At 42.4% G+C, this 27,139-nt stretch overlaps 1 protein-coding gene across 1 annotated transcript in view; it reads left to right on the top strand.

Moving 5' to 3' along the window:
• Window positions 1-496: 496 nt before the first annotated feature.
• PRICKLE1 (prickle planar cell polarity protein 1) overlaps window positions 497-27,139 on the top strand; it is a 65,826-nt gene continuing 39,183 nt past the window's right edge. The window contains exon 1 of the mRNA XM_036400301.2: window positions 497-664. The gene's annotated coding sequence lies outside the window, so the exon portion shown is untranslated. The remainder of the gene's footprint in view (window positions 665-27,139) is intronic.

Raw genomic sequence — 27,139 nt, 5'->3', positions numbered from 1 at the left:
ACCGCCTTCTCTGCAGCAGTGCCCGGTGCCCGCCACGGCTGTGCGCAGCCCCCCGCCAACACCGCGAACCCATCCGGATCGGGCTCCATCTGCGCACCGCTCTGCACAGATCAGCGGGAGGAGTTTCTAATTAACTTTCTCGGTCCCGCTCCCTGGATGAAAGCCGGTGGCTTCAGGGCTCCGTCGGACCGAGGGAAAGGGAGCGCAGAACGTGCCGGTGCCCTGCTGCTCCCGGTCCTTCCCGACCGGGTCACGCCGCGCTCCCCGCACGCTCCTCCGCACCCCCCGAGCCGCTCCCGCCGCCGGCCCCGCCCCGAGCCCCGCCCCGCCGGGCCCCGCGCGCCGCCCGCCGCCCCGGCCGCCCGGCGATTGGCGGGCGCGGCGGGCGGCAGCCAATGGGCGCGGCGGAGCGCTGCCGGCGCCGTCCCGGGCGCGGAGCGGCCGAGCCCCATTAGGGCGGGGAGCGCCGGGGCTCGGGCAGTCGCGGCGGGGCGGCCGAAGAGGCTCTGGGCGGTCCGTCAGCGGCACTGCCGGAGATGCGCGTCTCCCGCCGGCGCTGACTCCGTGGGACAGAGCCGGGTATCCGCCTCCCCCGTCGTCTGTGTGACGGGCCACACCGCCTCCTGGGAATACGTCGCCGTGGTCCGGCTGCGCTGCGGGGAGGGTAAGTGGAGGCTCCCCGGGCTGACAACTGACGGACAGCCTGCGGCGGAGCGCCCGGCGGGTTTGGCGGAGCGCCGTCCGCAGCTGGCACCGTGCCGCTGGTGGCGGAGCGCTTCCCGCGGTGCGGCGGGGGTCCTGCGCCCTGCCCGGGGCTCGCATCGCCAGGGCGCGCCGGTGAGGAGCCCGGAGCCGGCGCTCGTCAGCGCCGCTGGCGCCGCGCCGTCCTGCGCGGAGTTGTCGGACGGGGCTGCGGGCTCGGGAGAGCGGGGGAAGCGATGGGGAGCGCAGGGTGTCCCGCTGCTGGGGGAAGGTGTCGCGGTGCCGCCGCCGTGCCGGCTCGGTGCGCCCGGCGGAGCGAACGGCGCGCCGCGGTCGCCGGTCTGGGTGAGGGTCCAGATGTGGGAGCTCAGCTGTTGCCTATCAGTGCGTGGCAACTGGCCCCTTCCAGGCAGCCTCCGCCCTCTCCCGTATCCCGAGCGAAGTGTCCGCCTCTGGGCGCTCTCCTGCCCCGAGCGGGGACCCTGGTGAGCTGGGAACCTCGGTCTGCCATCCCGGCGGCGTCTTCCGCGGTGTCCGCTTTAACTGGGGGGTGCTCCCCACACCCACCCCTGCAGCCACGGACCTCGCTGAAGTATGTGTTTGTGCTTTCCTTTCTTAACGAAAAGAGCTCTGGAAGGGCGATGGATCGTCCATGGGTCCCTTCTCCCAGAATATTTGCGCCCACCGCGGGATTTCGAACTCCAGCAGCCACCATTTATCAATCGGCTGGGCTGGGTTCAGTCCAGACGCCTTCGCTGTGGTCCGAGCCCGCGGCGGCTGGGTCTGGCCTTTGACAGGAATCTCTCACTGCTCCCCAGCGGGGGTGGCCCGGGAAGGCCAAATAAAGCACCCACCAGTACCGGTGTTTCTAAATGCTGTCAGCTGGAGAGCGAGGAAACGCAGCGGGGGGTATTTTACGGGCTCGCTGAGAAATGTTTATACAGCGAAATTTAATGGTTAACAATGCGTATTCCTAACACGCTAAAGAAAACCCAAAAAAAGGCATAAATAAATTACTAGCGTTATTGTTGCGAAACTCCTTGCGATCATTGTTTAGCTGGTAACTGAGATCTTTAAACTACGTGTTTTGCACGGCAAACTCTAAAGTACTGCGATTTTTCAAGTAGGATGGGGTTTTTTCCCCTTTAGCTGTAGTTCTTGCTTCTAGGGGGAATTAAAGCAATTTGTACTATTTCTTTGCAAGACAGATATATCACAGTGGCTAGGTTTTCATCCCAAGACGTGAGTAGATCAGAATGAGCTTGGACAGGGAGTGGAAAGGAGATGGAGAGCCGTTACTCTGATGCAGTGACAGATCCTTTAATTTCTGCCTGCAGAGCCCCGGATGAGCCGGGCTGGTGCAGTTCTGCCAACAGCACAGTTAATTGTGTCCTGTAAATCAAGGTCCGTGGAGCTGCTCTCTTTCTGTAAAACAAAAGGTTTTGTAATGAGTAAGCCCAGATCAGTCATATAAAAATTTTAACATCAACTGGGCAAGGTGTGTGTGTGTGAGGACCTTACAGGGTTAATAGCTAAACTATTAAGATTGGAGTCAGATGTGGGTAAAAGCAACAGGAGAGTCTGGTTTTTCCTAATATCCTGTAGTATGATAACTCTGAAAAAGGTAATTGTTTTTAAAAAATCTGTTTCAATTTAGGATTTATTAAGCAAGGAGAAACTTATGTAAACATAAGAATCCCTTTCTTGTTTGGAAAGGCAAGAAATGGCTAGAAATGTCATCTGAACTTAAAGATTATAAACTATGTGTGGATTTTTGTGCATATGCGCAAGAATGTTATTAATCTCATTTCTAGCTAGCTTATTCTGTCTTAGAGGGTCTGGGGTGTTTAACTCAGGCCTTTGGCAAAATGGCTTCTGTGCTTTTCGGGTTGTTTTTTTTTTTTTTCCCTAGCAAATGAGTTATTTCTAGCATTTAATAAGACTTTAAAATACAGGAGCAAGAGAAAGCAAGTGCCTTCCACAGAAGGAGAAATGGAGGGGGTGGGAGGGGGAGTCAAGTTTTACTTATATATGTTATGAGTTGGGAATGTAAATTTGTGTATAAGGAGAAGATCTGAAGAATGACTTGGCACACTAATGACCTGGCTTTTTGGAACTTCAAGAGTTTGGTCTGTCTCCCCCTATGGTTATAATAAGAGATTAAATGCATTAAATCATATTTAATTAATTAGCATATGAAAATAGAATGCCTTTTACTTTGTCATTGTTTTCCTGTGAAACTTTTCTATGCTAATGAGTGTCTACATTTTACAGAGTCATTTGCTTTGCTTCACATTATGCTTTTGCAAATTGGTTTGACCCTTTCTAATGCTGGAAGCCTTTGTATCATAGCCTAAAAGTCCTTCCCCTTTGTCGTGTGAATCTTGCGTAATAAGTACATTGTCAATTACTGCTATACACAGCTTCTAACAGGGCAGACTGAAAGTTGCTCTTAAATTGAAAGCCTCTGTTTGCTTGGGTGCCATGTCTTAGGCATTCCAGAGTTAATTGGATGTGCAGTGATGAATTTCATTTAAAACAAACAAACATTCTGGGTTGTGTTTCTGTTTTCCATGACTAGTTACCCTAAAGTAAAGAGATCCCTGCTGCTGGGATATAAAAGCATGCTCTGAAACATTACTTTTTATTTTTTAAATGTTGAGAAAGGTCACTTATATTTCTGAGAAAACTGTTGCATGATACAATATTGCACTAAGAATGCTGGATTGAGATGGTTCCCTAGTCACCAAGTGGCTTATATCAATATTCAGTTTACCCCCTTGTATTAAGGCTTAAGCTTCAGTTTGGCCAGCACTGGTTTTTGCTTATGCTGTTTAAACAGAAGTAAACTTGAGGTTAGCTCTAGCCATTAGTGTATCCTTGGTGTAAGCCATGCAAGCTTAGGTCCTGCTCCTGGAAGTGTTTACAGAAATGGGTAGCTTTTACTTCTGTGCTTAAGTTGTTTGGATTAGGAGTTGTATAATGGGAAGAACCAGCTTGGAAGGACACAGTACAGCTATTGCTCATCTTTTCCTCCTCCCACCTTATGGCTGAAGAATGATGGGAAGAAACATGTTTTTCAAGTAATAGCACACTGAAGTTGTGGCATTTCTGGCAGAAATTCCCAGATAGACTATCAGATCAGTTTGCCAAATTACACGCTTTTTTTCAGAAACAGTTCTTTGGCCGCTGGTTCATTGACCAAGGATATTTCCAGCTACTGAAGAAAATTTCACAGGTGGTCTGCTACAACTCTTCCTCTTTGTATTTTACTTATTTATAATATTCACAAAATACATTATATATTTTTAGCAGAACTAAAAGAGCAAGCATTTCACTTCTCAGCACAAACTGATAATATTCCTCAAGCATGTTTTTGTGCGAGGAGTTTTTTTTTTTAAATGTACAAAATGAGTGAAGTGCTCATATAGAAGAGGTAAGAGCCAACACAAACATTTTTAGTATTTTTTAAAGGGTCTGTAAATGACAGCTTCTTGCTAGTTTACCTTTTCTTGGAACCCTGCCTGGAAGTCTTCTTAAAAGTTCTTAAATATAGCCATAAGGTTGGTGAGTTGCTTTTCAAGATCATTATGAAACTATCAAGCTCAATGTTTTGCTAGCTAGTAAACCTGGGGTAGACAGTCTCTCAGGTAGACCTTTCATTTCCAGTGGATTACATATCAACAAATGCTGGAACTTTTTTCAGTTTTTTCAGTTGTTCTGTACCGAAGCTGTGTACTCCTGTCTAAAGTCTGTACATGAAACATTGATTTATAGCACCTGATAGCTCTTGCTGTTCTGTCTTGTGTACTTCTCTCCTTCATTTTCTCCCTCTTCACCTCTGTCCCCTCCTTAAGATGCAAGAGTATGATGGAGTGTGCTTGTAGGCTGTATCTGTAACAGATATAATAAGTTTCATTCAGTTGCCCCACTTTTATCTAAGGACGGATTCTGCAGTTCACAATTACCATCTTTGACTTGAGTAAGAATTTTTTTTTAAATGCTTCCAGTTAAACTCAATATTAGCTTTGTGGAGTGGTTGCATGCCAAAAAAGCATTTTCAGCTGCAGTCCAAATACTGAAATATAATTGCTTGCCTTTAATAATAATAAACAAAATAATTTTGTTTCCTGTGATGTTTTTGTAACCACCTTTTTGAGCTTGTTGCCTGCTAATCTTGCATCAAGTAACTCCAGACTTAATATTGCATGATTCCAGAACTAGCTTCTCTGTCGGCAGCATGCCAAATCCTGTCTAATGTCTGTGTTAATGTGGTGTATATGAAAACTGACTTCTCTGTGGATTGGAACACTGATTTGTATAATTGCAACTGGCATGATTAAAAATCTGCATGTCAGTATCATGATGTTTATTATAAAACTTACAGATTTTTTTTTTTAAGCAGGGTGATGTTAGTCCCTTAAATTTTCTTTGAGAGTCTTCATTGTCCAAACATCTTCATTTATGAATGTGTTTGAATGTTTAAAAAAGAAAATAAGAATATGCATGCAGTTACGAATATAATAATGTAGGCCTTGGATCGTGCTGGGTGGTAGGACTGCACCCTCTTGTTCGGTAGGAAAGCTGCATCTTCTCTCACCAGTCTTAAAAAGACTGATATAAATGACTCGTCTCTGAATCTTTAAACATATCTTGACAAGTGCCTTAAAATTCCTGAAAGCACACATCCCTCCTGTATCCCTGTGATCCCTGCTGGAGCCATGTAAGCCACCTCTGCCACAGGCGCTGTGATTGTTCAGCTTTACCCGTTCTGCTGTCCCTGATGTTGTCACTAGCCAAGTACACTCCTGTGACAGTGGTGGTGCTGGCTCAGCAGGAGGCTCTGCTGGGACACCCAGGCACTCTTGCTCAACCCGTTGAGCACTTGGGCTTGGCGGACACTGCCCTCACCTATGGCCCATTTCGGTAGCAACAGAGACACACAATAACCACGGCAGAAATTGAAAGCCACCGTGTGCTTTCAGGTGTGGATTAACTTGTCTAACAGCAGTAAAACCTGACTTGTTTTCAAGTATGTTAAAAATTAGTGCATGATTAGTGAATATAATTTTTAAGGATCTCTTTTTGTAATCAAGCGTTAATCACCCAGAAGTTCAGAAGTGTTTATGTAAAGAAATTGCATGTGTTTGTGTGCATACTTTAGGATTAATATATTTTTACTTTATTTCAGACTCTTTGCAGGAATTGGTATTTTCATATAAAAATTAAAGCTTCGCATGCTGAGATGACTATTTAAAGTATGAATATTTATATACTTTTAAATGAATTTTATGGAGGCGCTAAAGAAATGTCTGAACCTTACATATTTGCATCTCTATATCCAAACTGCTAAATAAATTATGCTAGGTCTAGAACCTCACTGGTGAATTGCAGATGTCTTTTGTAGAAGTATACATATGGCTTTCCAAAAGCTTTGAACTGTTTCCTCATGCTTTGCTCATCAGAAAGATGGTATGGATAACTTCATTGTGAGAGGGCATTTTTCCAGTCTTGTTTGCAAAGCATAGTGGATCTGTGTGGTAAATATTGAGTTTTCATTCATCTTTAGACTGAAATGAGCTCATTCTGTGCATATGGAATATGAGAAAAATATATACAAAGGATATGTTTATATTTAATAAAATTAATAGTATAAAGCAAGTGCAGAAAAACTTACAAGCCTAAACAGCTTGGCAGGCCAATAGCCAGCGAACGTCTTAGAGTACTGCCAAACATGTAGAAAGCAGACCAGGCTCTCATCTGTTATGAGGTACCAAAAAACTTCCAGCCTCATGAGGGTGTTGTTTACACAGGATGCAGCTTTGTTCTGTTCTCTTAGCAGCTCAGTGTAGGTTTGGATTTCAGCAGGTATCTGCTGGGAGGTGCCAGTACTATTCAGGAGAAACGTGACTCCCTAAAAAAAAAAAACAAAACCAAGCAGCTGTGTTACAGCAGCTCTCCACAGAGAGATCCCGGAGTCCCTTTTTACAGGGTCTTGGCCTCTCCTTGGGAGGCCCTGGGGAAGGAAGCAGTGCACCAGAGTAAATCTGGAGAGAGTGTCTGCAGGGTAAGAGGCAGGCCTATGTGCTGCTGTTGTGCTCAACCAGGAGCTGCCGTCAAGATGAAGAAGCACTCTCAGCAAAGGATGCTGCAGAGTAGATTACTGAGCTCCATGGTTTCTTTAGTGTTTGTGAATCCAGTAACTGTCAAGCTTTGCACCCAACCTTTCTCACAGCCCATCTGCTTGGACAGTACTCTCTGGGGGTTTCAGATCGTGTGAAGCTGAAGTTCAGTGGTCTAGGCTAATACCCCATTTTGTTCTCAATATATGATTTCCCAGTTGCACAAAACTGTTGATTTCCTGCAAGAACAGCCTGCATGTTTTTAGAGTAGCTGTTAAAATACTGAAATTGAACAATCCATTTATTTGATTGAACTGAAGTGACCACAGTGACAAACAGGCGCCTGTTTCATTGCTGCAGATTTATTACTTTTCAGATTTCTTTGCAAAACGTCCCCCAACACTCAGAGCTCTGTTGTCTAGTTCTCAGTCTGCCACCTTTTAGGCTGTAATTTTGGAAGATTGCTTTTTTAATGTCTCCCTGTCTGTCTCATATTGTGCTGTGGCTGTTCATAAACATTTCATACCTATTAGTGGATGTCTTATTAGCCTGGAGCTAATGTTGTCAAGACAATATGATGGCTCTTTCACAAAGGTATACTTAATGGATTTATTCTAGGACTGGGGTGATAGCAGGTTTGTGTTCATTTAAGGCTTGTTTTTGGTTTTTTTTCAAACTTTGATGCATAAGTCAGTGTTCAACATCTAAATGGTAGGTGCAAAACAAAGTTGGGTATTCAAGGACATGTATTTGTTCTTGGGTCTCTTTCCACCTTCTAAGGGCCTCTGGAAGGAGGTTTATGCTTTGAAAGAACATGTCTCATGAAGAGCAGCAGGTACGCCTTCAATTATGCAACATTTTTTTCTGCAGGTAGAAGTCATCCTTTGTGCAATTCTCTGCATTTACCTTCATCCTGCTTTGTTATGTACTAAATCAACTGATATCTAATGCAATTTTGAGTAGATAATCTAGACTTGTTTTTAAAAGAAACTGTTGGCACGTTTCCTGCTGGAATGCTGGGGGGTGACTTAAAATGTGCTGTGAGCTGTAACACGGGTTGTGCACATGAGTGAAAGTGGGGAAAAAGCATTTCCAAACAGTTACAGTAATATTCTGTCAGTGTTGGACTCTGAATAAATAGGATTTACTTCAATCTTGCATTTCTGTGGTATATAAAATAATGAATTAAGTCTGTATTCCCTCTGTAAAATACTCAAGCTGTTTCCCTTGTACTGTCACATCATTGTGCAGGCATACCTCAAGTGGAGATAGAGAGATAGTTTGAAAATATTTGGGGGTTTTCTTGTTTCTTGGTTTTAAGTGAGCTTCCCCAAATCAGCCCAATCAGTACAGAACAGTATACCTCCAAACCATGAAGTGATTTTGTCACCTACATCATATATAGGGCTTTGTCTGACTTGAATTGCAGTCTGAAGTGTTACTCTTTCTAACCACTGTAATATTAGTTGTGCAGAAGATCCTGACGAATTTTGGAAGATCATCTGCTTGGGCTTGGGTATAAATGATCATTGGGCACTGTTTCTGGCAATGCAAATAGATCAGATCTCCGTCTTCTAGGAATGGAAAGTCTGTGTCTTCTACAGACGAAATGGTGTGCTCCTCATTTTATAGAATAACTGTGGGGAAATGCAAATCAATCGTGTCTGTCTGAAAAAAAATGCAATAGTTCTCGCTAAATATTTTTTTTTTGTTTTTTAGAAGCCTATTTACTGACTGGGCTTCTGACTTACTAAGATCAGTCCCAAGTCTTAAAAAACAAACAAGCAAACAACAAAACCCCTGGGTAACCTGCAAGTTCTCTTCTTCCCCACCCCCAGCTAGAGCCTCTTTGCCTGCCTTTGCTTGTGTACTCTATTGGTTTCACAGTTCATATACTTATGTTTTTTTTAAAATCTCCCCCTGCACTCTGGTGGGAAACATGTCTGCTGTTTCCTTTCAAGCACACAAGGCTTGATTCTCCTCTCACAATGGCATAAATTGTGAAGAACTCCACTTGAAATCAATGGACGTAAAGACATGTAAAATGGGGTGAGAGAAGAGCCCAGCCTCTGGTTTCTATTTTTAAGTGAGTCTGGTTAACCTAAAATTGTTCAATGTGCCACTGTGACTTTAGTTTGTAGATATCAGTTACTATGCTTGCTACTTTTTGTACGTAATGTTTCATTTTCATATATAATGCATCATAGCTAGTACCCCTAATCAGGATGCACATGTCTTTAATTTAATACCTTGGTACTACTACGTCAATTTTGGTACATAATAAGTAATCTGTATGGTAAAGTACTTACCTTACTAGAGTCAGATCCTGCAAAAAGCCTGGGGTATAGCTGTATTCCTGTGCAGGCCCCAAAGGAAAGAAGGCTGGATTGGCTCTATCTTTACAACTTAAACTTTGTGGTTTTCTCTTGCTTCAGTAGTTCTAATCTGTGAATCTTGTTCCTCATTATCCAGGTTCAAAATACTAATTCTATATAAACAATACTTTCTCCGTTACTGTTGTTTTTTCTGTGCTTATGAAGTGTTCAGCTCCATTCTTATATTTTATACATGCTCAAGAACTTATTATAACTTTAAATTTTCTCTGAACACTAAAGTACTTTGCAAGAAGCCTGGAACATCCACACACAATTTTTTCTATCGCCCAAGTTTTGGTGGTTGTTCACATTTGTTTATTTTTTGGCAATGGATTATGGTCTTCAATTACCATCAGTAGTCAAATAACTGAATGAGATTATACAGCAGTGCTGTAAAAACTGTTCATGGTAGCTGTGATCTGTACATGTGTGGATATCTTTGAGAACAGTCACCTCATTCATTAACCAGTGCAACAGACTCCAACTTTATTTAGTTTTTGAAATTAATGCAACCTTTTCTACCTAACTGAAACATTGCTTTGACTGCCTCTTTCTATAGTTTAAAAAATGCCCATGAAATAGTTGGCTCTTGTAATGTATTCAGACTTGGAGTAAATTTATTGGCGTATTTGAATTTTTGTTTTCTGCTTGAATAGCAATTCATGGGTGTCCACAAGAGAGTCTCTTTAAATCTGGAGTAGACTTAGTATATCCCTTAAATTTTATCTCCAATTTTGTTATGATGAGGGTAAAAGCCCTGTGGTGTTTACCTGTTTAGTCATTGAGCTTTCCCCTTCCATTTTAGTCCAGCAGCCCCCCAAAAAGTCAAGAGGTTGCCTAGCTAGTTACATGGTGGTCCTTATGTATCAGGGACAGCAGATGTCACAGAAGTTTGCTGTGCTGCACTGGTTGGAGTGATGCAGACTCACACATTCAGTGTGGCTTTGCAGACACAGAAGTGATGTGGAACAGGCTTCTGACCCCTTGACTACAGTTATTAATTCCAGTAGTGAATTATTCCTTGTCTCTGATAGGTTTTTGCATGACTTACCACAGAGAAAATGGTTTATCATAGTGAGTTCATGGTAGCTTTAACTATGGCTTTTTTGGAGGGTGGCTGTCAGACAGGGAGGTGGCATGGTGGAGGCCAAGAAATGCTGTTAACTGCTGCTGTGGTCACGAGCAGTGGTGCTTGTCTACATCTGATGTGAGTGGTGGGGGCAGAGAAGGGTGTTTGATAGAGATGCGTGTGCTTGTCAATCAATATGCTTTTCCTGTCTGGAAGCTGGATACTTCTCAGCTTTGTTACATAGAGCCATCCTTGTGAAGCAGGGAACTGACAGTCTCCCAAGTGCAGAGAAGTGCAGGTGCTCTTCCTGATGGCAGGCTTTACTCATGTTAATTCTTATGGTTTTAAGACTCATTCTGTCTTGCCATTTTGGGGGCATTTTAAAGCTCTTCTGAAAGTTACAATTGTGGAGGCTGCAATGCATGTCTGTTCATGCATTCTGTTCATGTCTGGAACAGAAACTACTTTTGGGAGTACTTTCAAAGCATAAGGTTTGGTGTACAAATGTAATTTCTGGGTACAAGGGAAACAAAAGGTGATGTGATGAGATTATGAGGCTGTAGGAAAATTAGTCTTTAACACAGACTGGTATATACAGCAAGCTTGCAGAAAGACTGAAATCTTACAAAGCACCTTATTAGGTTTATGGATGAAGTGGCTTCTATTGGAAAAGATATGGGAGTAGAAGAGCAAGCTTCTGGCTCTGTCATTAGTTCAACAAATCAAAGGTAATAGCATGTAATCAAGTTGATGACTTAAAGGCTCTGAAAAACTTAAGACTTTCTGCCTGTTGTGAAACTGGTGATGTAAGATGTGATCTCAGGAAATGGAGATGGCTTTGGGGATCCAGAGCTTGAATCTGTTTATAGGTACTTTTGAAGAATTGTCGCCACAAAAATACAGAGCTGATCGTGTGATGCATCTGCAAGACAGAAATCTGTTCTGGAAGCAGCAATAAGCCTAGGGTAAATCTTAGAAATCAGCCCTTCTTGTGAATAATTCCAGAGCCATTTGCTTGCAGTCTTGATTTGTATGTAAGTATGCCAAAAGCTATGACAAGTGTATAGTTCGCTACCTATTCCAGCCATCTTTAAAAGCTATCTTTTTCACAGACAAGCTTTCTGACAAGAGGCCTCAGGTGGATGCTTGGCACCATGTCTTTGTGGCAGAAAGCAAAAATGTATGGCATCAGAAGTCTGGGTAGATTAATCCTTCTGTTCAGTTACAGGTCCATGTCATTGTATACATGATAAGAAAGTGTTTAAAGCTCTTTAAGAATAGTCATGTGTTAAGGACAAAAGTGTGTGTGGTGGGGAAGTAAAGCAATATTTTAAATAATGCTAGCAGGCTCTAACTTTTTATCTGTGTCCTGTTTAAGGAAGTAAAAATGACTGAAAATTGGTATGCTGTGGAAGGCTGCATAGAAAATATATATTTCTTGACATCCTTCCAAAAGTACTATTTAAAGACAGTTTTGTAACATTGGTGTCTTAGCAGCATTCTGGTAGCCTCAGTTTTCTTTCCCGTGGAACAGTTCCAGCTCTCACTTTCAAATTAGCCTGTTGTGTGATACCTTAAGAAACAAAGTAGATATCAGGAGGACACGCTGCAACACTTATGTCTAAATTTGACCCCAGTATGCACACAGCTTGGTACAGCTATGAATTTTGTCTTTAAGAAACATTTTGGAAAACACCTGATCATGTGTGCACATGCTGCACTTGTACCACCCTGGATGTACATCAGACACACCTATATAAGATCCACATCTCCAAAGCTGAAATGTTTGTGTGGCTGCTGGGTGAACTCTGAAAGGTGCTTTACCAGCATGGAGGGCAGAGCTTACCAACCTGAGGTGTACATGGTTATCAAGTCAGTGCTGTGACAGCTTTCTGCAGGAAAAATGCTCAAGAAAAGTCACAGTGAAAATGTAAAGATGAAACGTATACGGAATTAACGTACAGTCCTGGGCATTTTCACTTAAATGCTAAAATATGGGGCTTAGGTTCTAAATTCACTTCTGGCTCTGCAAAGAAAACCAGGCTGGTGTGACAGTGCATGCCTTGCCTCTCTTGCAGCTGGTAACTCCAGGGAAAAGTAGGGTGTTGCAGCTGGAGGGTAGCAGCCAAGGCTGGTCAGGCAAACACCAAGTACAAACTCAAAGACGGCAGAAGTTAACTGGTGGGGTTTGGAAGGCTCAGCTGTTGGTTTTAAGGCTCTGGTTGCTATTAGTGTCCAGTGTGGGCCCCGCAGTTCTGGTGGAAAAAAGGCCATGTGCTGTTTGTTATCTCCTTGCCTGGGGTAGGTGCAGTGGAGTAGCAGCCATGGAGTTAGTGTCACTTGTGATGGTGGCCTAACGCAGAGCTGAACAAAAAGTTGCTGAATTGTCATAGAATGGTTTGGGTTGGGAGGGACCTTAAAAATCATCAAGTTCCAACCCCCTGCCATGGGGCAGAGACATCTCCCACTAGACTGCTTGCTCAAAGGCCCCTCCAACCAGGCCTGGAACACTTCAGGGGATGAGGCATCCACAGCTTTTCTGGACAGCTTGTTCTGGTGTCTCACTAACTTCACAATAATGGATTTCTTCCTAATACATGACCCAAAGCTACCCTCATTCATTACAAATCCAATACCCCTTGTCCTATCACTGCATGCCCTTGTAGAAAGTCCTTTCCAGCTTACTTGTAGGCACTGGAAAAGTTTCCCTCAAGGCTTCGCTTTTCCAGGCTGAACAAGCCCAGCTCTCTCAGTCCTGTCTTTATAGAAGATGTGCTCGAGTCTTCTCATCTTACTGCCCTTCCTCTGGCCTCTCTCCAGTATGTCCATATCCTTCCAATGCTGGGGACCCCAGAGCTGGATGCAGCATTCCAGGTGGGTCTCGCCAGAGTGATGTAGAGGGGCAGAATCCCCTCCCTCAGCCTGCTACCCATGGTGCTTTCATGCAGCCCAGGACACGTTTGGCTTTCTGGGCTGCAGGTGCTCATTGCCAGGTCATGTTGAGCTTCTCAACACACGCAAGACCTTCTCTTCAGGCCTGTTCAGTCTGTTCTCTGCCCAGCCTGTACATGTGCTTGGGGTTGCCCTGACCCAGGACCTTGCATTTGGCCTTGTGGAACTTCATGAGGTTTACAGAGATCCCCCCCTCAATCCTGTGCGGGTCCCTCTGGGTGTGATCCCTTCCCTCAGCCCGTTCCCTCAGCGCGGGGCGGCACCGCCGCACGGCTGGGCCCCGTCCGCGCCCGCCAGATGGCGCCCGTGCGCCGGCCCGGCCCATCCTGGCCCGGCTGATCGCGGGTGAATCCCGTGTACCGGCCCGGCTGATCGCGGGTGAATCCCGTGTACCGGCCCGGCCCATCCCGGCCTGGCTGATCGCGGGTGAATCCCGTGCGCCGGCCCGGCCCAGCTGATCCCGGGTGAATCCCGTGTACCGGCCCGGCCCATCCCGGCCTGGCTGATCGCGGGTGAATCCCGTGCGCCGGCCCGGCCCAGCTGATCCCGGGTGAATCCCGTGTACCGGCCCGGCCCATCCCGGCCTGGCTGATCGCGGGTGAATCCCGTGTACCGGCCCGGCCGATCCCGGCCCAGCTGATCCCGGGTGAATCCCGTGTACCGGCCCGGCCGATCCCGGCTTGGCTGATCCCGGGTGAACCCCGTGCGCCGTGCCTGGCTGATCCCGGGAGATGATGCTAAGCAGCGTTGCCGTGTGCGAGTAATGGAGATCGCTGGTGCTTTTTTCTGTCTGTGCTTGTGGCACAGGGAGCGCTTCTGCCTAGCTGTGTTTTCAAGGCTGAAACTATTTCAAGGGCTGGTTCACAGTGACATCAAAAGCAAAGCTTTTAAATTTCTCTCAAATTGCTTTATATGAGTGATTGGTAAATGGTTTTGAAGGACAGAGAGCAACCTGTCCATGCGGAAAACCCAGAGAACTGGCTATTTTTTCTGTCCCTCTGCTTGCTTTGTCTCTGTTAATTTGCCAGTGTTCAAAATTATACTGAAACCCAAAGGAGAAGGGAGCAAGCCTGAAGGTCCCAGCCCATATGCTAAAAGATATGCATAGATGTTCATGGCCTGACATCTTGCTTCATGTTTTCTGTTGGGAGGAGATGGACATGACTTTCTAGGTAGAACTGGAGAACAGGGACACAGCTCCTCTGGTTACCCCAGCTGGCTGGAGGGTACAGCAGGAGCCCATCAGGCTGTGGAGAGTGAGCTCTTCCTCACCAGGTTTGCTGTCCCCAGAAGATCCTGTGGCAGGGTGAGGATGTGAGGTGCAGCTCCATAAGTGTGCAAGTGGTCTGAGCACGTAAGTGGAGGCAGGAGCCTTCTCACAGCCACTCCACAAACACCAGACAACAGAAGAAATCCAAGCACTTTGATGTGGTTCTCTAGGCCCCTGGTAAGCTGCCCAAACTAGTTTAACCAGGCCCAGAGGCAGAAGAGTGGGAAGAAATGGGCTCTGCTGAATAGCCAAAGGAGCGCTTCCTTATCAGCCTCATTCCTGGGGAGCTTTTGCGCTGAAGTGAGCCTTTCCCGAAGGTACAGGAGTGAGATAGGCCTGCCTGAGACTGAAGGGTATTTTCTTATTAATTGTGAAGAGGCCATCCAGGCTCAGTAACCGTTGGTTCTCCTTCTGAAGGAAGGATGGGCAGGTGCTAAATTCAAGTCTGCAGAGTAATCATGCTTGGGATGCAGGCTGTGACTGTCACCACATCCCAGTAATAACCTTAGAAGGTCACTCAGACTTCAGATGACCTCAGGGAGGTCACTGAGATGCGAGATGGACTGGGCCTTCCAACAACAGTATCTTTCCATGGATGCAGGGTGACCCTCAAATATGGGAGGGATGTGACTCACCTGGCAAACAAGAAAGGCTGACAGCCTGTGCAGCCTGCAGCCAGATTGTGGATCAAAGCTGTCAAGCACCCTGAGCTGTGTGTGAGGTGAGCCCTTCCACCTCGATTAAGCTAGTCTAATAGCAGAAGAATGGATGAAATATTCAGTATTGAGAAAATTTTCTGCAGAAAAGAAAGGGGGAGGAATTGCTGGCACTGCAGAACTTGGGCATCTGGCCAACTTAACCTAAATATTCTTTAAAAATAAGATGGTGGTTTCTCAAAATTTTAGGCATGTGGTTTGAGTTTTCAGCTAAATCCTTGTAAATGTTGTCCTGTTAACATGAAGTGTTCATAGACTTTCTGATGGGGCTGTGAGACAGAGGTGCTAATAGTGAATGACCTGAATGGCAGGTGTTGAAGCCATTCTCAAATAGACCACAAGGCTTTTTTTTTTCTTTTTTTCCCCCTAATCTTCTACAAATACTGATTAGTGCTACAACAAACAAGACCTGTCTCCTTTTGTACCCATCTTTCCATAGGAGAAAGAAAATATTCTTTCAAGAGTGGTGGGTTTGGGTTTTTGGTAGGTTTTTTTCTTTTTTTTTTTGATTCCTTGATTCCAGTCTTGGGAAAGGAAACCCTTGGTGGTAAATAATTGCATTAGGAACTAGCAGGATCGACTTAAATGAAAGAGCCTTGTTCAGCAGTTCATTACTTAATTGTACAGTGGACTTTCTCAGCACTGTTTCCTGGTAATCATGCAAGTCCTTCAGTTCTGATACCTGTAAACAATTAGCATTCTCCTACATGGCTCACAAACACTTGATCAGTGTTTAACAGGATATTTGTGTGTGGCAGCACTTTAGCCTCCTTAAGGATTCTTCCTGTCCTGCCTTTCTCTTCCATGGTCTTTCCTCCCAGTTACTGGTGTATTCAATTTATATACAGATTCTAAATACATCTGTTTATATGTGATGCTGCTGTCTTCTCTGTCCTAAGAGCTGTAATTGCACAAAAAAGTCAGGTTTTAATTGTATATCTCTAGTCCTCCTCTAATGTTCACACCTGCTTTTCAGTTTGTTACAGGAGTAAGCTGCTGATGGGAATATGATGTTCCCCTCTCTCATATTGGAAAAAATGAAGTGGTTCTTGGGCCTTCTGTGAGGTTCCTTTTATTGCTGTCCTCCTCTTGGGTTTGAGCAGATTACAATGCTGCTTGCCTCTGGACTGTCCAAAAGCACAATAGATGGAAGCAAGAATTACTATGAAATGTACATTACCCAGGATGTAGCTTGGCCATGGGGTGACATGGAGATAGACCTGTGGTGCTGAACCTCTTATAAGGTGTTAAAATGGATTGAAAGTTAACATATAATGAAAGACTCTTAAAAGTACATTTCTGAATCACAGGGCATACTGATATGGAATACATACAAATGAGAAAAGTCTGGGAACTACTTCTAACTCAGTGGTGAAGGGTAAGTAAGTCAAAACATGCCCCAACTGAACAGTAAAAGTGGTTGACTCCTCTGTGTTTCTACAAAATGGAAGGGGTCCTAAACAACAGCTTTCTTTGAGTGAAGCATTGCCCAGCCCTGGTGCTAGTTTTAATGTGGCATGATTTGGCATGAAAATTGCCATGGAAAAGTTCTCTGTGCTGCAGTACTGCTTTGAAAAAGACCCAAGCCCCAAATTTGTGGTTGTCGTTGCATTAGCTTCCAGTTTTCATGAGGTAACGCACAGCCTGAATGAGGTGTTCACAAAGAAGAACTTTTTAAAATGTACTGAAGTAGAATAGAAACAGTGTAGTTGCATCTGAGATGCCAGTCCTTTGAACATCAGCTGCAGTTGAAGCACTTCAGGATTCGATGTGTCATGCTTGTAATTCTCTTGGTCTTCAGCAACCTGTGCAAGAAACTGACTTCAAGGATCAAAGTTATCCATATTTTACAGCACAAGATTGTGAATAACAACTAGCTGCAATTTACCCATCAACAAGTATTTATTTGTCAATAAAGACCTTCAGAACAAGAGAGAAATGGAACTAGCTCTTTTTTAACAGCTTTTTTTTTTCCTTATAACAACTAAGGTTTCTTAATAACAAGGCTTTGCATTTAAAAGTAGAGATACTTTTATTTGGAAATTGAATATGTAAGTCTTACTGCAAGAACTACCTGTATGTTTTGTCTGACTGACCATTTCTTATTAATTACAAAGCTAGAAGTAGATTGGGTTGATAAGGCATAACCCTGAAGCTGCTTCCTGTACATGATCCTTAGTGTTTTCTAAATTCTTTTCTTATCACATCTAATCATGTCTGGCATCATGACACATGCCTTCAGGGGATGACAGGCTGTGGTCCTGTGGGATTTTTGTTTAAGTCTTCTGGTGTAAATTTTAGGAAGCTTCTATTGGCTAGGTAACACTTTCAGCTTGTGGATAACATGCTGTCTAAACCCTGGCATGTAAAGTACAGGAATACAAAACACTGACATCACAGGAATAGTCTGAAGTTGATATTCCATAGTTCACTGTTTGTGCTGTGACCAGGGCAAGCTAAGATTTGGTAGGATTTTTAACTCAAGGAAAGCCTAGTGAAGTAAATAAAATTTTCAGTGTTGCTTCAGTCTTAAAAAAATCCCTCTAAAAGGTAGACAGCTTGTGCCCTTCACTGAAGCCTGAACTAAATATCAAAGAAATTTCTTGAAATAAGACAAAATGCATTGAAAAACAAGTGCAGGGTGGTTTTGGTATTTTTCTGAAAGCTCAAGTAAGTTCACTAAAGGGCTGATATTTCATCAGTGAGTACTGCTGGTAGCTGTCTCCACACATCACCTCTTTGCATCATAAAACCACTCTTTTAATGAAAACCTGAAGTATCTCCTATGCCTTACTGTAGAAAGTATAGCTCTGTGCCACTACCTGGGGGGTTTGGGGTTTTTTTTTTTGTAGATTTGGTTTTATTGTAATAGGACTGAATTCATATGATGGACGTAGTTAATGAGTTTCTCTTGTAAAGCCACCATGTGGTGCATCAAGGCCACACCTGAACAAAATGCTTCACAGAAGTATGTAGTATCACTGGAGAACCTAGCTAATAAAGCAAAATGAACATCTAAAACACTGAAAAAGACCATCCTCTGTAGCATGTCCAGCTCACAGCTTCTTGACTTTTTTAAGCTGATGTTAAATGAAGGCTACTCTTGGGCAAATTCATCCTGTATAAAAATAATCACTTAACAGTTCTGTACTGCTGCTGCCAGGTCTTTGGAAGCTGCTCCCTTCAGACCAAAACAACGTTTAATCAACCATCTGCACACAAACGAGGCAAAAAATGTCACATGAAAAAAATCCATTGTTTTTCCTAAAGTGTTCATACTCAGTTTAGAGTTAATGCTTAAGCTGTATCTGTTCATCTGACTTGTTTTTGACTTGTTCAATAAAATGTTACTGCACTATTGCTATGGAATGCTTTAAATTGTTGGAATAGAGTGACGTCTGACAAGTATCGATTGCTTTGGCAGATTTACAGAAGGTTATGTTTATTCCATCAAAAGCACATTTTTTTCATCTATACTTTAAATTTTAAAGAGTTGAAGAATGTCAAGTTACTTGTTCTTATCGGTAGAGTCTGTCAGGAGGACTTTAGAAAATTAAACTTATATAACAAGTCTCATTTCCATTTAAAGTGTTGCATATGTTCTTTCCTCTTACTGGTTAACTTGGTCCATGCGTGGGTGTACTCTTCTCCCACTCAGTGTCTGAGTCCTGGATGATTAGAGTGGTGAATACAGAAGAAAAATGGTACTCAGGGTGCATAGGAAGAATGCAAGAGGTAAAGAATCTGGAGAGACAGAGGAAGGAAAGTAATTACCATCTCTATTTTTCAAACAGTTCCTCCTTTCATTTGAATAGTAAGAAGCTTATGGTGACCCACTACTGCTAGCAATGAAATGGCAGTATAGCTCTGACCTGAGTGGGAGTTCTTCACTTCAAAGGATAACTTAAGTAGGGTGTTGTACTGATCAGGAGACAAAGTTATTGTATGAACATTGCATGCACATCTCTACCACCTACTAGTTTGCTTAGAAAAGCAAATACAAGGACATGCTCAAAAGCATTAAAAATTCATTTTAATGGAGAATGACAGTGCTGTAGTGCTTGAGGATGGTTCTCACCAAACTGAGGTAGCCACCACATTAGGTGGGAGAGTGTAATCACAGTTGTAAATCATCAGTCTTCACACCCATAGACCACTGGAAAACTCAGGATTGGACATCCAGATTTACTTTATCATTCACACTTATTTGTGTAGGTCAGATGAATGCAAATCCTGTGAGAGAGCTACTGTAGTTACTGTGTTACCCATGTAGGAGAAAATACAAGTGTACAATTTTCTAAAGTCATTCTGGTTGGAAAGGACCTCTGAAGGTCAGTTGACCTAATCTTCATTCAAAGCAGGGTCAGCTGAATTCAGACCACACTCTGTCAATGCAGCATTTGGATTCCTGCAGCATGCAGCGTGTCTCTTAATAAATCAGTATTTCTATGGATTGTATCTTTATAAACTAAAATGCCTTTAGTAAATTACATGTTCCAATTGGAAGAATGGGGATAATAGAAAAATGCAGGTTTTTCCCTGTGTGTACAGTTACTCTTTGAAGCTGCAGTACTGCATCATGATCAGTTGCAGAGTGTGTTGACCTGTTCGACTGGCTTCCTTCATTCTTGGGTGCCTGGTTGCTGTAGTAGCTTCAGGGTGACTTAGTGGCACTTGAGTTACTATATCCTCCAGTGCTGTTAGATGGGATTAAGATTCAAGTAGCCACTAAGTTGCTTTTCTTTTGAAAATACCTTGTAAAATATTAATTTTGAAGCTGTATTCATTAAATATAGGCTTTGTGTTGCTGTTTAGAGATGTGATATAAGCAATAGGCATTTGGGTTTTGTCATGTTAAAGCATCTTGCTTGTTATGTGGGACAGCAGACCCTACTCATTCATGGCCCATGAGTGGTCAGGGATTTGTTCTTGAAATGTTTACAAGACCTTCAGGAAATTCTTCAGAAACAGCTGCTTGTGAGTACCAGTCCAGGGTACTTCCAGAGGAATACATAAATAAAAGGCAATTAAAATTTTCATCTTTTAAATCTGTATGATATGAAATAAGGTTGAGAAACTGGTCATTCTGGATGAGTAGCAATCTTGCTACCGAACTTGAACCTCTTGAGTTTGTTTTGTTTTCATATTCAGTATGTTTACATCATGCTCCCTTGCAAGTACCTGAAGTTGCATGTTTGTATCCTTTCAGACAAAATTTTTATGAGTGTGGATTCCTTCCAGGTAATTTGGTAGTAAAAGGAAAGCTTGCTAAGTCATAGTTATGCTTAAAAGAACAACTCTGAATTTTTGGATGCCCAAAGATCTGTGTGGTGATTTAGTGGAAATTTGATATGGGTTGAAGGTTTTTGTGGTGGCTGTCCTTTCATTCCTGTTGGTTTTTCTGGGCATCTGAGGATGTTTAGGGAACTGTTCCAGGTGCCTGAGTATGACAAGCCTATTGCCAGTGGGTGCTGGTGGCACTGGTAGGTGAGTTGGCCATGCAGGAAAAGCATATCCTTCTAAAGAATTCCACTGCTCTGCACTGATGCTCAGATTCACATTCTAAAGGGACCATTGTATTTTCAGGGCTTTTTGTGTTACTGTCTAGCATGTCAGTCTGTTACTGTTCAGTCACTCTACGGCGTGTTCTATATAAGTAAAATTGCATTGTTCTTTCTGTAAGCTGTTAATCATTCTTAGTTCTGTTTGTATAAAGTGTTCAGGTACTTCAGCCATAAATGTTCATATATTACACTCTAAACCTCCAGTTGTCTTTGCTAACACAAACAGCTAATTCCTACCCAATGGAAATCTGTCTTATGTTCTTCCTTGCCTACCCCACTGTACAGCTGCAAGAGAAATGAAAAGTCCAGGGTGTCCCACTGAATGTGAAAGTGAAATCACTCGACATGGATACAGCAATAATGATTTGACAGCAGCAAAGGGAAAAGTGGTCACAGGGGACCTGCTTCCACTGGCTTAGAGCACTATTTAGATGAGTGCTGCTGTGGTCTGCCTGTCCCCTTGTAGTGGCATTCCTGGTTGTCTAAGCTCACGGTGAACTGGTTTAAAAAAAATCAAATCAACAGGAAATTTCACTTTTCTTGTCTTTATTTTTTTTTTGCCAGCATTATTTTTCTGCTTGTTTAAATTTCTGCACAGTTCCACCCTGTAACTAGCTGAGTGCCGGTGCTAACACAGTGCCTGTAGTCAGTAAGGAAGAAGAAGGCAGAGTCCATGCAGCACCCCAAACATAAATGGGTTTCAGTTCTGTTTTAAGAGTCTCCAGTTATATAGTTCTTGTGCATCTTCAGCTGAACCTACTTCTCTCCTTCAGCTCCATTTACATGGCTCACTTTTATGGCTTCATTAATAGTGAAAAGTTCCTGAGAAATGTTGGCATGTGCTAAAATGGTTGGGAATATTACTGCCCATGGTTACTGCTCTTGATGGTGCAAAGATTAATCAGGAATGGAACCCTTTGCCTGCCATTTCTGCATCAGCATGGCTGGTCACCCCTGGCCTCTTTGCCAAAAATTATTGCCCCTCCCCAATAGCAGTGGTGGAGTGTAGGGTGGGTTGAGGAGGTCTTGGTCTAAACCAGGAATAGATCAGATCTAGATCCAAATGGTAGGTAAAGAATACATACTATGGGGAAAAACATGTGTATCATTTGGACCAGGATGAGGGCATTAATTAAAAAAGCTGAGGTCTCCTATATGACAGACTTTTAAAAAATATTTTTCCTGTAGATAAAATTTGTCCCTAGTACCTTTTTTTATTTCGTGATAGACTGTGAGATGGAATTAATTCAAATTAAAAACAAACAAATATTTGTATGTAACTAATTGTGTTTGGTTCTTAGTTTACCATGCAATCTTCTGAGTATTTCTCTAGGTTTCTGTAACTTATTTTGGTTTGTGGTTATTTGGTTGGTATTTTGGTGTGGGATGTTTGGTTTGGTTTTTAAATGCCAGGAAAAGACTCCAAAACTTGAGTTCACATTTTTCAAATGAAGGGATTTGTGTGTGTCACACTTATGTCATAGTGATCTTCATGCTGATAAGGAGAGCAGTGGTAAGAGATTAAAGAATGCTTTTCAGTAATTGTCAGCCTCTAAAAATTTCTGGAACTTGCCAGATCTTAAATGCTAACTTTACTCTGCAATGTAATTATGCCATATGCTTTTGTAAAATCTCCTGATTTTTTGTTCATAGTTTGATTGTTTGGTCTCCATTGCACCTGTAAGTGCAAACTCAGGTTTGGTGCTTATAAACAGGTGCTTATAAATATCAGGTGTACAAAGCAGAAAAAGGAAAAGGCTTAACAAAAAACCAACCAAACAAAAACAAACAAAAAACCCAAGCAAAGCCACCAAACATTTCTAATGCATTCCTACTGTGTGTTCACTTCTCTGCTTTTAATGAGGTCTTCAGAGGTCCCACATGTAAGAGCTTGTAGAGTAGTGCTGTGCCAGATTGTGTGATGCTTCCTCATTGGGTTTTACATCAGTAAATGGATCTTGGTGTTGCCAGAGAAAAGTTCCTTCAAGAGGGGGCATCTTATAGAGTATTAAAGTTAATCAACTGTTATTTAAAAGATGGTGCTCTGACATGAATGGATGTTTTTATAGATATCTGCATAAAATATTTTCTTGGTAGATCAGCTTTGTGATTTAATGGTTAAGTTATCAAAAACAATCATACAGTAAGTTCAACATGTTTTTAAATTGTGATCACAACTAAATATTTTAAATATTAGTATATTGTTGCAGAGAGCAAACTTCTGATTGTAGTCCATTATTGTGAGTCTCAAAAATTGGTGGTTATAAACGTCACAAATTTTTGAACTAAAGAGTGATTAAGCTTGATCCATGCAAGTTGTGGCTATGAAATACTTGCCAAAAATTGTTGTTTCATTATGTTCTAGTCCTAGGAAGGGGGATCCTGGATGCAGCTGAGTGCTGAGTAGGCCACATCATGCTTTAGCAAAGAAGCCAAGAACACAATGTACAGAAATAAGTTCATTTGAGGTCATACCTATAGTTAAGTGATAAATTGATATTAAAACTCTATATTGGCAGCAATTTGTGCTGTTCTTACTGTCGTTAAATCTTCCTGTGGATTCTTGTAAATATAGATCTTAGAAGGAAAACAAGAAAGGGCATCAGATCAATTAATGCAATTAAAAAAACCTAGAACAGGCCATGCATCTTCAGACAGCCCATTGAACTGCTATGTGATCTCTTCTTCTGTTACACTATGTGCAGAAAGGTTGGATGTTTAAAAAAATGATTGGACAAAAGACAGCAGGCAAGGAGTGGAAAATAAAGTTGTCAGATCCTCCAGCTGCAGTAAAAAGCAAACTCAAATGCTAGTTGCTGAGGTTTCTACAGCACTTGGCTAATAATGCATTATCCTGCTGTATTCTTGACTTTGAGTAGCTATTGTGCTAAAGTGTGGGTCCCGGCTGTCAAAGTCTTTCCCACTTTCTGTGTCCAGGAATGGCTGGAGCTCTGAGAGAACAGATTGTCTGGCTCTTTTTTTTCTTTTTTTTTTTTTTAGCCAACCTTGTTTCCAATCTGGTCTGAATGCAATCAGTTATCTGTAGATAGCAAGCAGTGACTGGCTATGAATAATGTCTGTGTTACTTAGAGGTGACATCTGTGACTTGCCAGACTGCCTACGTGAAATGCCTCCAATGATCTCGCTGTTGCTCATGCACCCATGTAGGAGGGGACAGCAGCCTTAGTGCAGGACCAGAGTGCTCTGCTTCACTCTGTTGACCTAGGTCATGCACTGCTCTAGCCCCAGATCCCAAATCCTGGTATATGTGATCCACTTTAAAATGACACCAAAGCTGGAGCAGGGCCACATTCCACTCCTGTTGCTGATGGCTGTGCCCTCTTCTGCTATTGTACAAGTGGTAGTACACAGGAAAACCAGGACTTCGTAAACCCCGTGTTCTGACACTTCTTCAGAACATTTCCTTTTCTGAAAGAGCTTATGTGTTGAGTTGAGTCATGAGGATTTTGCAGAGAAAGCTGAATTTTCACTTCAGGGGTCAAAACAAAAATCTTTTGAAAGTGTAATATGAACAGTAGATCAGCCTGGTGGTGTTTGAAGAGTATATTTTAAGAGACTTCTAAGCTTCATCTGCCTCTGAGAAGGGAACAGAAGGATATTTGCTCAACTGTAATTAAAACTAGGATCTAAAAGGTTCTAGTTCCTCTGAAATGTAGGTGTACCTAGTGCAGTATAAAATAAAGTCTGATTCAAAGGGCTGCAGTTGCAAGCTGCTTGCACTTACAGCCTATAGATACTGATGACAGATTGCTCTCAGTGCCATGGCAAGTTCTTTATCCCACTATATTTCATGATGCTGTTAGGGTGTTAGTGTTAGTGTTAGTGCTCCTGGCATCTTTCCCTATCTGCCCTGAAGTGTGTGCAGCATTTGTACTGTTGATGTTTACAGGCAGGTCAGTGTTTGCAACCATTCAGAAGAGATGGAAATACCCTTTTTAGGAGGGAAGAAAACTAACAAGGACAGTTAATTGAACAAAATCCACTTATTTATCAGTAACCTCTCATATCTGTTAGCTATCCTGAGTGTTGATTTAACAAGGAATGTAGAGATACACTTAAGTACAGAAGAAGGCTTGTTTGCCATGCCTACATCTTCTTGGTTGGTAGAAAGAGGAAAATTACTCTCACATATAAGCTGTAGTATGTTGTGCAGAGAAGTGGTTTTAGAAAGAGTTCTAATAGTGAATGCTGTCTTAGGAGTAATAATTACAACTTTGAAATCTACTGAAGCAAATGACTCAATGCCTGTCTCAGAATGCTCTTATTTTGAGTTGGACTTGATTGTTGTGGGTCACTACTGAGGCAGGATCTTCTATGATTTTTTTAAAAGCAAATCCATATCACAAGATACTTAGAAACTCAAGTGGGGTTAAACTTATCAAACCCAAGTAAAGGGTTGTTTTGATCTTTTTATCTCAGTTCCTGTTGAGTTAGGTGTAATTAAAATACCTTATAGTTTGGGTCATGTTAACTTAATCCTGAGCAAGAGCATAACTATTACTTGTTTGTATCAATTGATGGTGAAAAGTTAAGGTAACTGAGTTTAGTTATGCCTAAGGAAATCAGACCGGGTTGCAGGTTAGGATGCCTCACAGTTCTGACCAAGTTTGTGTGTGATTTGTCTCCTGAATGGTTTTTGGCACTTCTGTTATGGACAAATGAATAAAGCTTTGGTGCTGTGTCAGTATTTCTCAAGCCAGGTTTTGGGCTTGCTGTTAGCTTTACATCCATACTCTCCAAAAACCTAGTAGCAAACAGGGTGGGTTGTTCTCCATCATATATGTAGTTTTTAACTGGCTGATTTGAGGAACTATGGTATGCTGATATGAAGACTATCCTTTGAAACCAACCCTTGAATTTGCACACAGGTCTTCTCTTGCAGTGGATGAATAACTTGTTCACACATGTTAAGGTGTGTATTTACAGAAGTTCTGTTTCCTGTCTAGCCAGGAGATGGCTCTGTCTAGCCATTCCCAAAGCACATCAAGATTTCTGAAGCTAGAGATGATTAGTATTCCTTGGGAAAAGTGTGTTTAAAAATTGTCATTTTATGCATCTGTTTCATGAGTTGCAGGATAACTGCAGGGAAAAACTTGAATGGGAAGTAATTCTGAACAGAATTAAAGTAAGAAAAATGGATGTATACTGACATGCTTGCTTGTAATTGGAGATCGGTTTGTAGAATGTCAAGATAAAGGCTTTACAATAACCAGAACCTGGCTAAAAAAGCCTGGCAAGCAGTCACAGCATTGTCTGGCTGCTGCAAACACAGCCTTTGGGCTGAAGCATAAGCAGCTGTGAAGCATAGTTTTCTTATTTCTTTACAAGTATTATTATACCTAGTAACTGCTTCCACTGATCTTAACATAAAATAAAATAATAATGGTACATTCTGAGTGGCCTCATGCTGTTGAGCCACTGATATTTCAGCCCATGTCAGTCACAGGAAGAAATGGGAGGGCTACTGACACAGTCTTTGGTACTTAGTTGGTACCAGTATTGGTCTAGTACAATATTGGGGGACCCAAGAGGTGTGAATAATCTATTTTACTAAATTGCAACACCAAGGCAAATACTTGGGAACACCCATCAAGAGCAGTTGTTCTCTGTCTGCTGCAAAAATTGAGGAAAGCACATGTTGAGAGTCTTGTGTGCTGCACTGAGGAAGATATCATGTGAAGGAAGTGTTATGTGTATGTAGATTTTATAGTTAAAGAACTCAGCTAAAAGAGCAGATGTAGTCTGAACATGAGTTGTATTTTTGACCTATTAATGCAGATGATGAGGATCATAATTAATACTTTTGTATCATCTAAATGTGCACAAGTGAATCCTGGATGATTAGGTCATGTGAAGTAACTACTGAGATCTTGTCTACCGATGTAGCTTCTTAGGTCAAAGAAAACAGAGTGGTTTTCTCATGGGCAGTAGGTTATTAACAGTTGTTTTTTTCCTGAAGTCAAATTAAAACTGAGTACTTGGGTAGTATAAAGCTGTTTATTGTTCTTGTGGTGTCTTCTCAATTGCATTGCAGATGACTTGCTGAATTTGGACACACTTTGATAAATCTGTAGAGTATTCACCAAGCATAGGTCTCTTAAGGTAGAAGATTTCAGTCTAATTGTACTCTCTACTGGTAACAAATGTTGCTATGACTTTACATAAGTAAACATTACTGAAAAAGGAGGAAACTGCATTTTCCAGCTAGTAAATATTTTAAACTTCAACATTATTATTGTCCCAACTTCCAGACAGCTGGACTTATCTGTGAGTTTTCACCATGGTTGCTTTTGTTCATATATTTGCTTTTCTTTTTCCCTAGTGGTTTTGTGGAACTGAGTAGCTTTT

This window comes from Molothrus ater, chromosome 5 (assembly GCF_012460135.2).
Source record: "Molothrus ater isolate BHLD 08-10-18 breed brown headed cowbird chromosome 5, BPBGC_Mater_1.1, whole genome shotgun sequence".
NCBI classification, from domain to species: Eukaryota; Metazoa; Chordata; class Aves; order Passeriformes; family Icteridae; genus Molothrus; species Molothrus ater.
The sequence above is the reverse complement of the archived record's forward strand: the minus strand, read 5'-3'. Positions and strand labels throughout refer to the sequence as shown.